This window comes from Xyrauchen texanus, chromosome 36, assembly GCF_025860055.1.
Source record: "Xyrauchen texanus isolate HMW12.3.18 chromosome 36, RBS_HiC_50CHRs, whole genome shotgun sequence".
Lineage (NCBI taxonomy): Eukaryota > Metazoa > Chordata > Actinopteri > Cypriniformes > Catostomidae > Xyrauchen > Xyrauchen texanus.
The window spans coordinates 5,997,458-6,013,391 of record NC_068311.1 but is presented as its reverse complement, the minus strand read 5'-3'; the positions used below and the strand labels follow the sequence as shown (position 1 = coordinate 6,013,391).

Sequence of the window (15,934 nt, the reverse complement as noted above, 5' to 3'; positions counted from 1 at the left end):
AAGCGGCCAGGCCCTGAAGCAGCAAAGCATCCCAATATCACAATGATCCCTCCACCATACTTCACCGCTGGGATGATAGTTTCATGTTGGTATGCGCTGCCCTTTTTAAGCCATATGTGGTGCTTTGTGTTGTTCCCAAACAATTCAACCATAGTTTCATCAGTTCACAAAACGTTTTCCCAGTAGCATTGTGGAGTGTCAAGGTGGTCTTTGGCAAACTTCAGACATGCAGCAATGTTTTATTATTTTTGGGAAAGCAGCTGTTAGAGGAAAGAAGCCACCATGGACACCATGTCTTTTTAATGTTTTACATATAGTAGACTCATGAACAGAGGCTGGATGGCCACTTCTAGGTAGAGTAGCCACAGTACTACATCGTCTCCATTTATAGACAATTTGTCTAACTGTGAATGAATGAATGAATATCTAAACTCTTTGAGATACCTTTGTAACCCATTCCAGCTTTATGGGCGTCACCCATTCTTCATGCTGGGTCCCGGGAGGCTACAGAGGAACGTGAAGCCCTGTCTTGGCACCCTGGGACTCGGTAATGTAGCCACAGGTGACGCTACATTCATTAACAGGGTTCAATTTGCCCGTAACATCTTTTCACCGTTCCAGCACCTCAGTTATGTCTCCTGCCCGGCTGCCTGCAGTCCCATACCTCAGAGTGCCTGTAATTAATCCATTCATCTCCCATAGCCAGGATCAATGCACCCTGACAGAGAACATACCGACCCAAACACTGTCTGCACATTATACACCCTCAAAATCACCCAATCACACACCAATGTTTGTGGCACTCGATAAATCATGTACATTTCAAGAAACAAATATGTAAAAAAAAACATACTTGCACACATACTTATAATGACTGTATTGATTGGTGGCCTGGAGGCTGTTCATTAAGTTTTTTACACTTCTTTTGGTGTTTCTCTGCAGGCAAATATAAATATTCTGCTATTTGGAAATCTAGCCACAGCAAGGCTCAAAAATAAGGGTTGTGCTTACCGTATGTCCCAACAGTCTTACATTTGCGATTATGTACTGTACATGAGTTTCAATGCCTTGCAAACATAAAAATACATTTTTATTTTATGTACAGAACATTTTTGTCAAATTATGATGATTTGGTAATGTTATCTAATTGACTAAATGACAATTGTAAAAGTGACTTGAAATTAGTAATGAATGTCAATTACAGTATAAATAAATCTATATTGATTTGTAATAAATTACTGTTTTATTCATTTATTTAATTTATTTTAAAGAAAACAATGTTTAATGACAATATATATATATATATATTCTCTGGACTATTATTAAATATATGTTGAAAACAAGTTTTGGGCCTTTTCTTTTTATTTATTTGTTGGGGTGGTGTGGCCATTAAAAATGAAACAATCAACCAAACCAGGAGGAGAATAATTTTTTTAAAGCCTTGCAAAATACAATCTATATTTCTATACTTTCCACAATTGTGAAAGTCTTTTTAATAACAGGATATACAGTAAAAGCACTGAATTCTAGTGTGATTTGGATGGTTACAAATAGGAATGTTATGATAATTATTATTTAGGGGAAAATGGTTATTAAAAGGTTTTTGGTTTGCAATTGATTAATTTTACATGATCCAATTAGAGGCAAAAGGTCTGTCTATATTCCTACAGAGTGCCATGAACTCTCTCTCGCACACACAGTGGTCTTGTCATGACCTGGCCACTCTAAATCCCTCTCTGCGCACTGCAACCAAAGATCAATAAGTAATTTTGGGGGGTCTGATTATTTTGCAGTGGTAAGGGAGAAGCCGCCCGCCTTTATTCCTGAGGATATAATCATGCCCTAAAAAGCAACCTTAACAGCAAGCATAATGACAGGAATTGACGAATGCAATGATGCAAGATTAGTGGTCGACACAAAAAGTGTTATGGGGAAAGCCAGATGTGTGAGGAGAAATTTAGAGCACTACAATGTTCTTCAATAATTCTCTCCAAAATACATATTGGCAAATTCTGCAACCTGGTCTCATAGAATCACATTACTATACGTGAGTGCGATCAAATTGCGCAGTAACTCAACTGCGTTGCACTTGTGATTCAAAGGACAGGGGTAGAGTCCTAAAGAGCATGTTAGCCGATATATGAGCTGAAAGTGTTATTAGAAACACAAAAAAAAATCACCTGGTTGCTTCAACAATTTCTTTTTTTTTTTCGCATTTGATTTTTATGACACTATCGGTTAGGTTTAGGTTTAGATTTAAAACTCGATCATGCATTAACCTTTAAAAATTATCTGTTTTTCATCTCACATTTTCATTTGAAGACATTATTGGTGTGGCTTATGTTTAGGTTTTAAAGGTGCAAAATCATAAGCACTCAAAATGAAGACTCATCATATCAGTAACCTTATAAAAGTTGTTTTATTCTACATGGAGAGGGTCCGCACAAGGGGGCTGACATGTTAGAATCACATGACCAAATACTACCTGCTTAATCTCAGTAACTGTCCTGTAATTTGACACTTTTACTCATTGATTAAAGTAATCATGGCTGACTGTGAATACTACATTTCTACAATGGTATCTGAAACGACAACAAAAAACGATTGATTTTAAATTATGCTGCATCCAAGCCGCTAGGTGTCAGTGTAAGTCCAAGATGACAAAAAGACAAACAGTACTGAGAGTACCTTTTAAGATTTAGGGTAGGAAGTTTTTTCTAAATTAGAAGTATTAACAGTTAAAAAAAAAAAAAAAAAAGTTTTTCACCTCACATTTGCTATTTATGACACTATCGGTTAGGTTTTGGTTTAAGGTTTAGCGTAGGTAGGTAGGCTTTGTTGATTTTTATCTATTTGAGAAACAATTTAATTCGCTTTTAGCACCACTCAGTGAACATTTCACCTCGGAACTGACGCAATATGTTTGAGGAACCATGTAATAACATTTAGCAAAAACGTTGCCACAGTCATGCAATTTTCATAATATCAGGCTGCTTTTAAAATGTGTTCACACTATCAATCAATTTGGACCTTTTCAAAGACATCCGGTACAAACTGGATCTTTTTGAGCATACATACTGTAAATGGCACAAACCTGCTTGTTCAGACAAGCTTCACAGAACTTCTCATAAGAATGAGTAAACTGTGCTCATAAAGTGGTCAAAAATGAATGGATTTTATTTGTACAGTGAAATTTTGAAGTTAAATTACACAGTAATGTAACAAACCTGCCTAGACCGGAAATCACAATCAATTTAGCTTGGAGCAAAAATAGGTTTCCTTGGGGATGTTTTAGGGTATGTTCATTTTTGAATGAAGCTGATACGCAGTTTGGATAGCTTTTGTCACTATTAAAGGGCACCGTAACATGCACCATTGTAGCATTTTTTTTGATAATTTCTCAAAATTCCAATATTACAAAATAATGGAATTCTAAAATTCCACAACTATCCAAACACACAAGACTTCTATAGACTTACATTATAAAAAAGCAAACGGTTGACGAATAATATGGAATACGGCAGAGGTAGGATTGGTCAGAATCATTTTAAAGGTACAGTTCACCAAAAATAAAAATAAATAAATTAAAACAATTTATTCACCCACATGTAGTTTCAAAATATTTTTGGGTGAACGATCCCTGTAATTCAGGGTTGAGGGCCAGCTTAAGATCAACAAAACTCAAATACATGATTGTGAAGGAATGGAAGTGAACAAAACTGCAAATGAAAACTAAAGAAGTCATTTATACGTTTTTATTCCCTGGCGAGGACGGTAGTAAATTCCGCAGTCGGTTGCCCTCAGAAAGACTAATGGCCACGCTGAAGATATGAAGGCAACATTAAGTAAATATATGACTCTCTTTAAACACGAATGGTGTTGCTACGGCAACAGTGCCATACGGAACAGTGGACATGGGGAAATCAGGAGCGTGCTGTGAGTGGAGGCATGAGGCTGTGGACTTGTTTTTGAAAAAATACCAGTATGTCTCTTCCTGAGAGGTTTAATTTAGAGACGCAGATGATGTTGTTGCTTCTTTCAGAGAGGGTAAGATGGATGTGAAAGAAAGTGGCTGAAATGGAGATATTAAAGAGTGCATGGCTCTACTGTTTCTGTTTGGGTGGAAGAGAAAAAGAGAAAATACAACTTATAAATAACCTTAGCAGTCAAATAATGTTTGTTAAAGGGAATATCACCCTCATGTTTAAAGGCATAGTTCTCACTAAAATGAAATTTTGTCATAATGTACTCACCTATATGTAGTTCCAAACCTGTATGACTGTATTGCTTCCACTGAGCATGGAATTTGTCTCAGTCACCATTTACTTTCATTGAATAATTTTTTGCAATACATTGAATGTGAATGGTGACTAAGGCTGGCATTCTGTCTAACATCTCCTTTTGTGTTCTACAGAATGGTTTGGAACAACATGAGGGTGAGTATATCATGACAAAATTTCATTTTAGTGAGAACTATGCCTTTAAAAATGAGGGTGATATTCTCATCCAAATAAACAGCACCTGCGGCATCATCATACACTTGCGTTTGTGCTCAAAATTGCAGAAAATTACAAAGGGTAATTTTCAAAATAGCACTTGTATCTAATTGGCCACATCCTGGTACAATTTAGCACTAGAACAGTTCAAAAGCAGAGAGTTTGTCCTACAATAAAGTGACTTTGAATGCGACTGCTTAGTAAATTGTACAACACATGCTTTCTGTTCAGATTTCCACGGCTAACTGTGTCTCATAAAAGACTGTATCAAATAAAACCCTCATTCTTGTTTAACAATATTTGTAGAAGACAGCACAAAGAGAGTTTTGCATGATATTCTGTCACTACTGCCATATTACAAGCCCAAAAGGCCTCACGTATATTACCAACTCCTAAGGGTCATATAAAGTTCCATCCTGTAAATTCTTATGGGCAAGAGGGAGGTGCAGCCGTCCTGAAGGCTTGTTTGTGTGTACGTATGTGGAGATACCATTATTCTCTCTCTCTTAGAGTCTGTGAATCACTCAGATTGATTCACAGACCAGCCACAAATGGTCAGTTGTAACAAAGCATGAGATGAAAATTAATTTACCCCCACTTTCACAAATACAACAAATCCCTCATTCTGCCCCAAAGCCTTCCTGGACCACATGGTGGTGAAAACTTCAGTCTGTCCATCAATAATGGCTCTGTAGACAGGAATAGGAAAATGGTGCAGATTCTATTTCAAAAGAAGAGATGATACATGTTTTTGGCAGCAACTTAAATTTATCAGAGGAAGAGCTCCATCTACTGGAAAATGCACAGAACTGACTTAATAACTGGGTCATAGCTGGTGTGCACATATAGCAGATTACTCTAATTTAACACAAGTTACAGCAAATTAAACCTTTCATCACATTTCTTTCTTCTTTTCTTATTTAACCATTAAATTCTAAAAAACTCCATAAAGAAAATAGTTTCTCACCATCAATTGTTAAACTACATTTAAATGTACATCCTTTGTTTAAATTTTTCTATAAAGTTAATTTATAAAGACATGCTTTCAAATTTAGTGTGAATACAGGTAAATATGGGCCACGTTTGGTAATTAGAATAAATGGCAAAAAGTGGTAATGTGTGTGTGTGTATATATATATATATATATATCAGTACTGTGCAAAAGTTTTAGGCACTTGTGAAAAATGTTGCATAGTGAGGATTTCTTAAAAAATAATTAAATAAATAGTTTTCATTTATCACTTAATGTCATACAAAGTTTAGTAAACATAAAAAAGCTAAATCAATAATCGGTGTGCTCAACATTTCCTTCAAATCAGCCCAGCCAATTCTCCTTGGTATACCTGGACACCTGGTTGTTGGCAGATAGGATGTTCCAAGCTTCTTGGAGAATTTGCCACAGTTCTTCTATCTATTTAGGCAGTCTCAATTGCTTCTTTCACTTTATGTAATCTCAGACTGACACGATGTTCAGTGGGCAGCTTTTTGGGGACCATGACATCTGTTGCAGGGCTCCCTGTTCTTCTATTCTAATCTTTTCTATTTACAAAATTAATGTTTGTGAGTCTAACATTTATATTTCCTATTCACACACTAAATCTGAAGATATAGATAACCATCTTAAGACAAATGCTTTTGTTGCACAGTACTGTATATATACTGTATATGTATATGTGTATATACACACACTGGGGGCAGTGGTGGCTCAGTGGTTGAGGCTCAGGGTTACTGACCAGAAGGTTGGGGGTTCAAGCCCCAGTACCACCAAAATGCCACTGTTTGGCCCTTGAGCAAGGCACTTGCTCCAGGGGGATTGTCCCTGTAGTAAGTGCACTGCAAGTCGCTTAAAGCATCTGCCAAATGCATAAATGTATATATATATATATATATATATATATATATATATATATATATATATATATATATATATATATATATATATATATATATATATATATATATATATAAGTGATTATCCACGGCTAGGCGTGCGTTAAATGATTTTCAATGCATGACGTGGAGGCGAAGGGTGGTTGCCTCCGCGAAGTGCCTTTAAAATAGTTGAATGCACACTATTTTAGTGTGCATTGGATTATCCCACTTATACAATGGTCACTTGCCAGAACTGATTAGTTAGAGCTGTTAATCAGCTAATCAGACTGAGCTTTATTGCCAAGTGTGCTCACGTGCACAATAATTTTTTTTGGTGAAAGCAGAAACAAACAAGTGCACACAGAACAATACAGTGAGACAGAATATAAAACAAGGTAAGAGTGGATGAAAAACAAGGTTAATCGGCCGGCCGATTAATCGGACGATTTTTTGCATTTTTTACATAATCGTCATCGGCCAATATCCACGCATATCAAGCCGATTATTAGGCAGGTGCATCTGTGGGCAGCCTAGTGTTGTTGTGGAACACGTGTTGGACGCACGCTACCCCTAGAGTCATTTTCCAGCAGAGTGAGCAGACCTCATCCAGTGGAAGGCCTAAGGAAGGAGCTAAGTTCCTTGGAGAAAACAGTAAGGGTTAAATTTGTATAACTTATTTATATTTAATTAAAAACTTTTGATATGTTACTGCCAACTTCAAGAAAAAACGTGACAAACGCGATAGTTGACATGACGTTCGGCTACTTTGGATATTGATAGCGTAGATGAAGTTGCATTATCACAGCAGAAGGGTTGCTATCATGTCACAATAAGGAAGCAAGAATTTTGCAATTACAGACAGTGAATCTGAGACTTTTATTTGTTCTGTTTGTGTGTCTTATATTTGAGAGGGTTGTCACTCAATGCAGATAAATAATAAAAATATACCAACGCGCTATAGGCTATTGAAGGACTGGCTTTGGTAAGCTCGGACGTTATCGGTTCTGCTGTCGGTACTGAAGAAATTAAGAAAATACATTCTTTATTGCTATAAAGAGAAAGTTATTTTATCTCGCCAGCCATTTCTATGTATAATAATATGAAACCATTTGTCTGTGATGCAATTTAGCTATTCGCAGTCAGAGAGAGAGAGAGAGAGAGAGAACTCGCTCACGCGGTGCCACAGCGAGCACAAAACGAGCCCAGCTTAATGAGTGACAGAACTAAACATTTAAACGTAGCCTGGTTTAGATCTGTGATTATTAGTCTGATTTTATTTTAGATTTCGCCTTCCAAAGATTATAAAAAGAATATTTATACATAAGCCGCATTCTGTCTAGCACAACTTCCTTCCCTTCACAGCGGTGCACTGACATTTCTCCCTAAAACTCAAACTTAACGTCAGAATCAGCACATTCGGTGATTGTTGTAAAATGCTACTGTTGCTAAATTGCAGGATGCCTTTAATAATAAAAAGAGCACAAGAGATACTGTTCCCAAGGCGGCGCGCACTCCGAAACACACCGCAAAGAGACAAGCAAACTATAGGCTACTTTGGGTTTCATGCGTCTAAACGACCAACTATACACAAAAATATGTGAGAATTCACTTAAACACAGTTTATGTCTTAAATGGACGTAGTTATGAAATAGTTGGGGAGAAAATATGCTGCATCAGGAGCCTATTAGATCTGAACTCGGTCTTAAAGGGGAAGCTGTCTATTAAACATGTGACGATTGAGCCATTACTGTGAATCAAACAACAAAAGGCAAAGAGAAAATCACTTACAGCTCTTGAATGAATAACTTCTGCATTAATAAGCATTAATCTATCTATGATAAACTATGCAGTGTTATTTTACAATTGATTACTTTATTAGATTTCTTTTTAGATCACACCTGAACAGTAATGTTAGTAGACCTTCCTGAAATTAAATCACTGTGCCTATATAACCTTTATATTTGTGTAATATATATATATATATATATATATATATATATATATATATATATATATATATATAACAAAAAGAACCGTTAAGAATACAGTTGAAGTACCGGATCGATAAGCAGTATCGGTAAGATAGTAATACCATTAAAACCTTAACGATTCCCATCCCTAGTTATGCCTGTGCTTCTCTTGGATGCTCTGAATATTGGATTGCGTGTCTGGATTGCCCCTTAATTAAAGCTGCATTTGGATCTCAACCTTCGTGTCTCGGAGCAGTTCGTAACACCTGCTTTGTTTATTTAATATATTTGTTATACATTATTTATACAATATGTTTTTACATTATACATTTTTAATTTTAAGTGTACAAGTGCAGATTGGTCAAGTGTTCAATAAATGTATTTTTTGAGAAATGATGTCTATCTTAAGTAATTATTTGTGTTACATTTTATCTTTCAAATAAAAGGTTCAAATAAGAGGTTAAAAACAAGCACATATCGGGCAAATATCGGCCAAAATAAATCGGCAGCATTAATCGGCCATCGGCCGACCCGGATTTCAAAAGATCGGCATCGGCCTGAAAAAAACAATATCGGTCGACCTCTAATATGTACACGACATATTTATAAAATATTTCACTAGGGAGTCCTGAATGCAGTTTAATTGTTCATGTGGAAAATCGCCTGAGGGCAAAAACTGTTCTTGTGCCTGGATGTTCTGGATCTGAGTGCTCTGTAGCGCCAGCCAGAGGGCAACAGTTCAAAAAGGGAGTGGGTAGGGTGTGGGTCCAAAGTGATTCTATCTGCATGTTTGCTCACTCTGTAGACATACAGGTCTTAGAGGGTAGGCAGGGGGGCACCAATAATTCACTCAGTAGTCCTGATTGTCCAGTGTACTTTCCTTCTGTCTGATTTGGTGGCTGAACCAAACCAGACAGTTATAGATGAACACAGGACAGACTCAATGACAGCTGAGTAGAACTGAGTCAGCAGTTCCAATGGCAGGTTAAACTTCCTCAGCTGGCGAAGGAAGTACAACCTCTGCTGAGACTTCTTCAAAATGGAGTCTATGTGGGTGTCCCACTTCAGGTCCTGAGAGATGGTAGAGCCCAGGAACCTGAACGGCTCCACTGCTCAGGATGGTGAGGGGGGAGTGCGGGTGGATTTCTTCTGAACTCCACTATCATTTCTACTGTTTTGAGCTTGTTCAGCTCAAGGTTGTTGTGACCACACCAGACAGCCAGCAGTTCAACCTCCCATCTGTATACAGACTTGTCACTGTTGTGGATTAGGCCAATGTCTGTGGTATCATCTGCAAACTTCATGAGCTTGACAGAGGGTTCCTTTGCAGTGAGTCATTCTTGTACAGGGAGAAGATCAGTGGAGAGAGAACGCATCCCTGAGGAACACCAGTGCTAATAGTGAGGGTACCGGATGTTATTTTTCCCAGTCTCACTAGCTGCTGCCTATCTGGCAGAATATGTATGTGCTGATACAAATTTCCAGGGCTTGGTAGTGTATCGTAGGTGGACCTTATTAGAAAAATTTGCCTGGCCTGGGAAACCTTCCACAAGTCAGCCCATCCTAACACTCTGATGATATCAGATGCCCCCTCCTATATGGTCCAGCACCCTTGCTGCTGCTGGCTGACTGCCCTAACATTATACCATTCCTCTTCCATCCTAGTTACTTCCATAACTGCATAAGGTCTTTTACTGCTTGTAGCCCAGAGTGAGTGATTTTAGAGGCAGTTGTAAAGCAATGCTACATCTGAGAGACAAAGTGGAAGACCTAGACACTTCCTGATATAACTGTTTGCCTTGGCGTCCATCCTTGCCACTGCCGATGCATAAATCTCACATGTTTTTAGATGCCACGTCAGGCGATGGTAGAGTGGAAATTGGTAACACCAAACCTTGAATTTGCCTGGGAGATGACAATTGTCTATCAAATCCATGCCCTCTTTCCGTTGCTCCAGGATCAACTCTGCCATGTGTTTGTCTGAAAGATCTGCTGTGTCCCCTAAACTTTGAATACGCTGCTCTGCCACAACTGAGATCCTATCCCCCTCCACCTCAAATTATTTCTGATTGCCCCTCAACCCATTTCTAATAGAAATACTGGAGGAAGCTTGTGACATCATCCATATAACTGCACAAGGCTGGCAATCTTACCCCAGATTGTGCATGAATTCCTAAGACCATTTGTCTACCCATGAACAGGATGGGAGGGATTGAGCATTCCTTTTTCCAGTTACTGCCATCGTGTTGTGTAGTCATGTGCTGCATGACATATCTTCAAGTCACCTTCAAATATATATTTGAATATATAAGTCAAAAGTTTAAATACACCTTGGGCAAATCTCAGTTTTTCACAATTCCTGACATTTAATCATAGAAAACATTATCTGTCTTAGGTCAGTTAGGATCACTACTTTATTTTAAGAATGTAAAAATGTCAGAATAATAGTATAGATAATTATTTATTTTAACTTTTATTCTTTCGTCACATGCCCAGTGGGTCAGAAGTTTACATACACTTGTTTATTATATGTGGTAGTATTGCCTTAAATAGTTTAACTTGGGTCAAACATTTTGGGCAGTCTTCCACAAGCTTCTCACAACAAGTTGCTGGAATTTTGGTCCATTCCTCCATACAGAGTTGGTGTAACTGAGTCAGGTTTGTAGGCCTCTTTTGCTTGCACATGCTTTTTCAATTGTGCCCACATAGATTGAGGTCAGGGCTTTGTGATGCCCACTCCAGTACCTTTACTTTGTTATCCTTAAGCCATTTTGCCACAACTTTGGAGGTATGCTTGGGGTCATTGTCCATTTGTGACTGAGCCTTAACTTCCTGGCTCATTTCTTGAGATGTTGCTTAAATATATCCACATATTTTTCCTTCATCATGATGCCATCTATTTTGTGAAGTGCACCAGTACCTCCTGCAGCAAAGCACCCCCACAACATGATGCTGCTACCCTCATACCTCACGGTTGGGATGATGTTCTTCGGCTAGCAAGCCTCACTCTTTTTATTCCAAACATAACGTTTGTCATTATGGCAAACTGTTCAATTTTTGTTTCATCAGACCAGAGGACACTTCTCCAAAAAGTAAGATGTTTGTCCCCATGTGCACTTCCAAACTGTAGTCTGGCTTTTATGGCGGTTTTGGAGCAGTGGCTTCTTCTTTGCTGAACAGCCTTTCAGGTTATGTTGATATAAGGCTAGTTTTACTGTGGATATAGATACCTGTCTACCTGTTTCTCTAGCATCTTCACAAGGCCCTTTGCTGTTGTTCTGGGATTAATTTGCACTTTTCGATTTTACCAAATTACGTTCATCTCTAGGGGACAGAATGCATCTCCTTCTTGAGTGGTATGATGTCTGTGTGGTCCCATGATGTTTATACTTGCGTACACTTGTTTGTAAAGATGAACGTGGTACCTTCAGGTGTTTGGAAATTGCTTCTATGGATGAACCAGACTTGTGGAGGTCCACACAGTTTTATTTTCTGAGGTCTTGGCTGATTTCTTTTGATTTTCCCATGATGTCAAGCAAAGAGTTTGAAGGTAGGCCTAACAAAACATCCACAGTTACACCTCCAATTCAGTACACCTCCTATCAGAAGCTAATTGGCTAATTGTCTAAAGGCTTGACAAGCTGCTTAGTTGATGGCACAGTTAATGTAAATGTATGTATGTATGTATGTATGTATGTATGTATGTAAACTTCTGACCCACTGGATTTGTGATGTAGACAATTAAAAGTAAACAATATATCTGTAAACAATTGTTTGAAAAATTAAACGTGTCATGCACATCGTCCTAAACGACTTACCAAAACTATAGTTTGCAAATATTAAATCTGTGGAGTGGTTAAACTAATTTTGTATAATTTTTTTTAAACAGAGGTCTATTACAAAATTACAAAAATTATCGACTTCAGCACCCTTTTTGCATGATATATATCATTATATAATGGTTTGAGTCCAAAAAATGGGAAGCAAAAATAAATAAATAAACATTTACTTGAGTTGTTTTTTTTCCAAAGCTAGAGTGCCCATAATACCAGAAGTATAAAAAATATCTTAATATCCTTTTAGATTCTAGATTTAAAAAAAACTTTGCATTTGGTATGCTCATCTATAAAGGAATAGTTCACCCAAAAATGAAAATCCTCTCATTTTTCACTTACTCTGATGCCATCACAGATATGTATGACTGTCATTCTTCAGCAGAACACAAATGAAGATTTTTAGAAGAACATACATTTCTGTCCAGTCCTTATAATGGATTAACATCAGTGCCAACTTTGATGGTCCAAAAGTCATATTTAGGCAGCATAATCCATGCTCCAGTCAAGCAATGGATGTCTTTTGAAGTGAATAGATAGGTTTGTGTAATAAACAAGTTGATAATTAAAAAATGTCTAACTTTAAATTGGCGCTTACATCCAGGGCTCTGATGCTCTTTGAAATGGCCGAACTCTCGCGTGATATTCATTCTTCAGTTGTAAATAAGCTCCGCTTCCGTATTCTCACGTGAACTCGCCGATGTGCTTACGTTACGCTTTGTGTCAGCTGCTGGCAGGAAGTGCATGTAAAATAATACAAGCTGTCCTGTTTAAAATTTCATGTCAACTACAAGCTTTAAGCCAAATTATTAACAAGCTGAAATCTAAAAATTAAGCAGAATGAAAAAGTGCAGTGTGTCATAGCTGTCTGAATGTGATCTGCCAGGACCAATTTACCTCTGATGGTGTCAGAAAAATGAACCTCACAAGCATTTTCACATCGTAGAGGGGTGGTGTAGACTCACACTATCATCTCTTGGTGAAAAATACTTTCTATGCTCCCACATGTAATCCATTTTAATCGACTCTTCTCAGTAGCTATAATGCAAACAGGAAGTTAGATGACAAAATTATGAATAAGGTGAACACCCAATACCGGTTTTACAAGCAGCGGTCCTATTGCAGTTATTAGACAGTAACCTGCCCCATAAAGCCTACTCAGAGAGAGCTCATTGAGGGGCAAAATGACAGAACCACTTTTCCACGCCTCTGATTTAAAGAGGGGATTTTCAGAGAACCATTAAGGAAAAATGAAATGAGCGTCTTGGGTCCATCCCTCCGAGATTAGCCCGTCTTTCTCTTCTGTCTGTTCAGACAAATCCTTCTCTGTTACTTCGCTAACACATTCTGTCACTCATACCATAGACTCCATCAAGGGAGATCGCCGTGACAAACAGGATTTCTTAATCCATAATCCAATATTCTCACAGCCAATTAGCAGGGTTAATTAGTTGAGCGAGTGCCAAATATCACCAAAGTGGGCGAGGTGCTCATACGTTAGAGCTCTGAGTTCATTTAAGGTTTATATGCATATTTGTTTGTTTTTTTACCATATTGCAGTGTCCATGAAAATTTGGTTTGTCTAGCATTTTCTGTTATCTGCATACATAGTTCTGCTCGTATGTTTGAATAACCCTTGCAAGATGTTTAATACAAAAACAAATAAAAAATAAGACTATGAAAATGTATTTATTTAGTACTACCCTGATGACGTTTTTTGACATAACAGATACAGTATTTTAGGGATAATCTACAGTCAGCTGGTCATTATCACAATATTCCCCGAAAGGGTGGTCAAGATACAGGTCTTGTATCACATTGTTTAATATGAAAATTTATATGATTTAATTTATTTACAATATGTATGTTTAATTCTATACTGTTATGTCACGTCACACATCTTGTGCATTCAACTTGCACACAACTGCTTAATAACCACTCCTGAGGTGAACAAAACATTTTTTGTTTGTTTGTTTTACAGACTGATCTCACTGTGATTTTGTCGACAGTAGGCTGACATTTCTTCTGCTGGAATCAGTCTGTGATAACAGAAATTCAAACTACTGCTCCCAGTGGCTGAAACTGGAAGTGCTGTTGAACAGATGAGCACATGTTAGCTCCAGTTCTCAGGTGAATTTCCAAAGAGATGCACTAAAATATTGTAGTTGTAAATAATGTAATACTGTCAACATAAATGTATATTTTAAATTCCCCAACCCTAAAAGTAACCATCAGTGACGTAAAAATTATTTTAGAGGGACCTCCGAACCTTTCTGGTCGTTGCATTAAAGCAGATTTAATTTTAAGCATATTAGGGACCGGTCACACCAAACTAATTTTTTGGACCTATTTAACCATTGCGCAGTTCCATATTTAAAGCTGGAATGTCCCGTTGGGTTCATTTTCGTTGTTGATGGGTTTTTGAGTGGGGGAATCAAACCAAACTGATTGCGCAACCTTAAAGCCCAGGACCCCGTGGGCAGTCAAGGGCCCCTGGGCACTGGCCCCATTGGCCTGGTCGGTAATCCATCCCTGCGTATGTGGCTGGTACCATTGGCGGACTTGGACTAAAAAGCAGCCCTGGACTTTTTGGCACGCAACACACCACACCAAAACACCGTAATTGAGCCAGATTTAATTTTCTGGCTAAATTTCAAATTTATGTGTTGAAGAAAAAAAGAAAAAAGACATTACTATTGACTGCTAGTCATGACAATGGACCCCACCAATGCAAAAATTGTCATAACTTTAAAACGTATAAAACCGCTATAAAAGTGACGAGTGTATTTTTTAGAGAAAGCACTAAAAATAAGTACTTTATAGCTCAGACAAATAACATAGCCGAAAACTTTTTTTTCCCCCAACAAACAGATGACTATATACTACTCATAGCTTTATCCATTTTATTAAGGCTGCTTCAAACTATTGCGAGGCTGCGAGGTACAGAGTGAACGTGCATATATGGTCAAAATAAAAGTACATTATTTTAAAATAAAAGTCACTTAAATGGCTTTACCTTATAAAGTTAACTGAATAGTCGTTCTGTAGGGTCCATACGGACGTGATGGGACTCAGGGTGGCTGCCTATATCTTCTGTGGGACAGGCCAGTACTTGCACAGCAGCTGGCCGGACAAAATTATCCTGCGGCCCACTGAGAAAATGCCCGGTGCTCCTGATGTTCAATCCACCTCTGGCTGATGTTGAACGTTGGCTACCTTACTTTTGCACTCAAAACTGCTGGATGGATGTTATGCTCCAGAATCCACGGATTTCAAGATGCATTCTTCAAAGTTTCAAACTATGTTTAACTTGACATATCCCAAAAATACAGCGCTTATGACTATAGGAGATGAAAATTAGTAAGAGATTGGCAGCCCTTCTCATCATATGTGACATCATAAGTGTGAACCATTCTACTCTTTGCTGCTATAATATTAAATACTAAACAACCAAGTTATAGTAGGCTAATAACATTGTAAATATACAAAGTAAACATGTTTTGAAACACAAGGATAGTGTTGGGTGTGTGTGTTTGCACACAGGAATGTATAGAGCTGTGTAAATGTACAGTATGGGAGAGGACCTACAGGATCTGGTAATTTACAGAAAACAGTTTGGCCTTTGAAGGACAGGTTTAATCCCGGCATGCATTCTACCATGGGCAGTGGTCACTGAGTCTTCTTCTATCCCAGCTAGCCTTGCCCTTTGGTACTCGCAGGCTAAATGCCAGCTATAAACATGACAAGCAATCAAAACACTGAC

General features: G+C 37.8%; 1 protein-coding gene across 10 annotated transcripts in view; it reads right to left on the bottom strand.

Annotated features, from left to right (window-relative positions):
• The window catches only part of robo2 (roundabout, axon guidance receptor, homolog 2 (Drosophila)), a 572,271-nt gene that overhangs the window by 293,892 nt on the left and 262,445 nt on the right, over window positions 1–15,934 (bottom strand). The window lies entirely within an intron of this gene.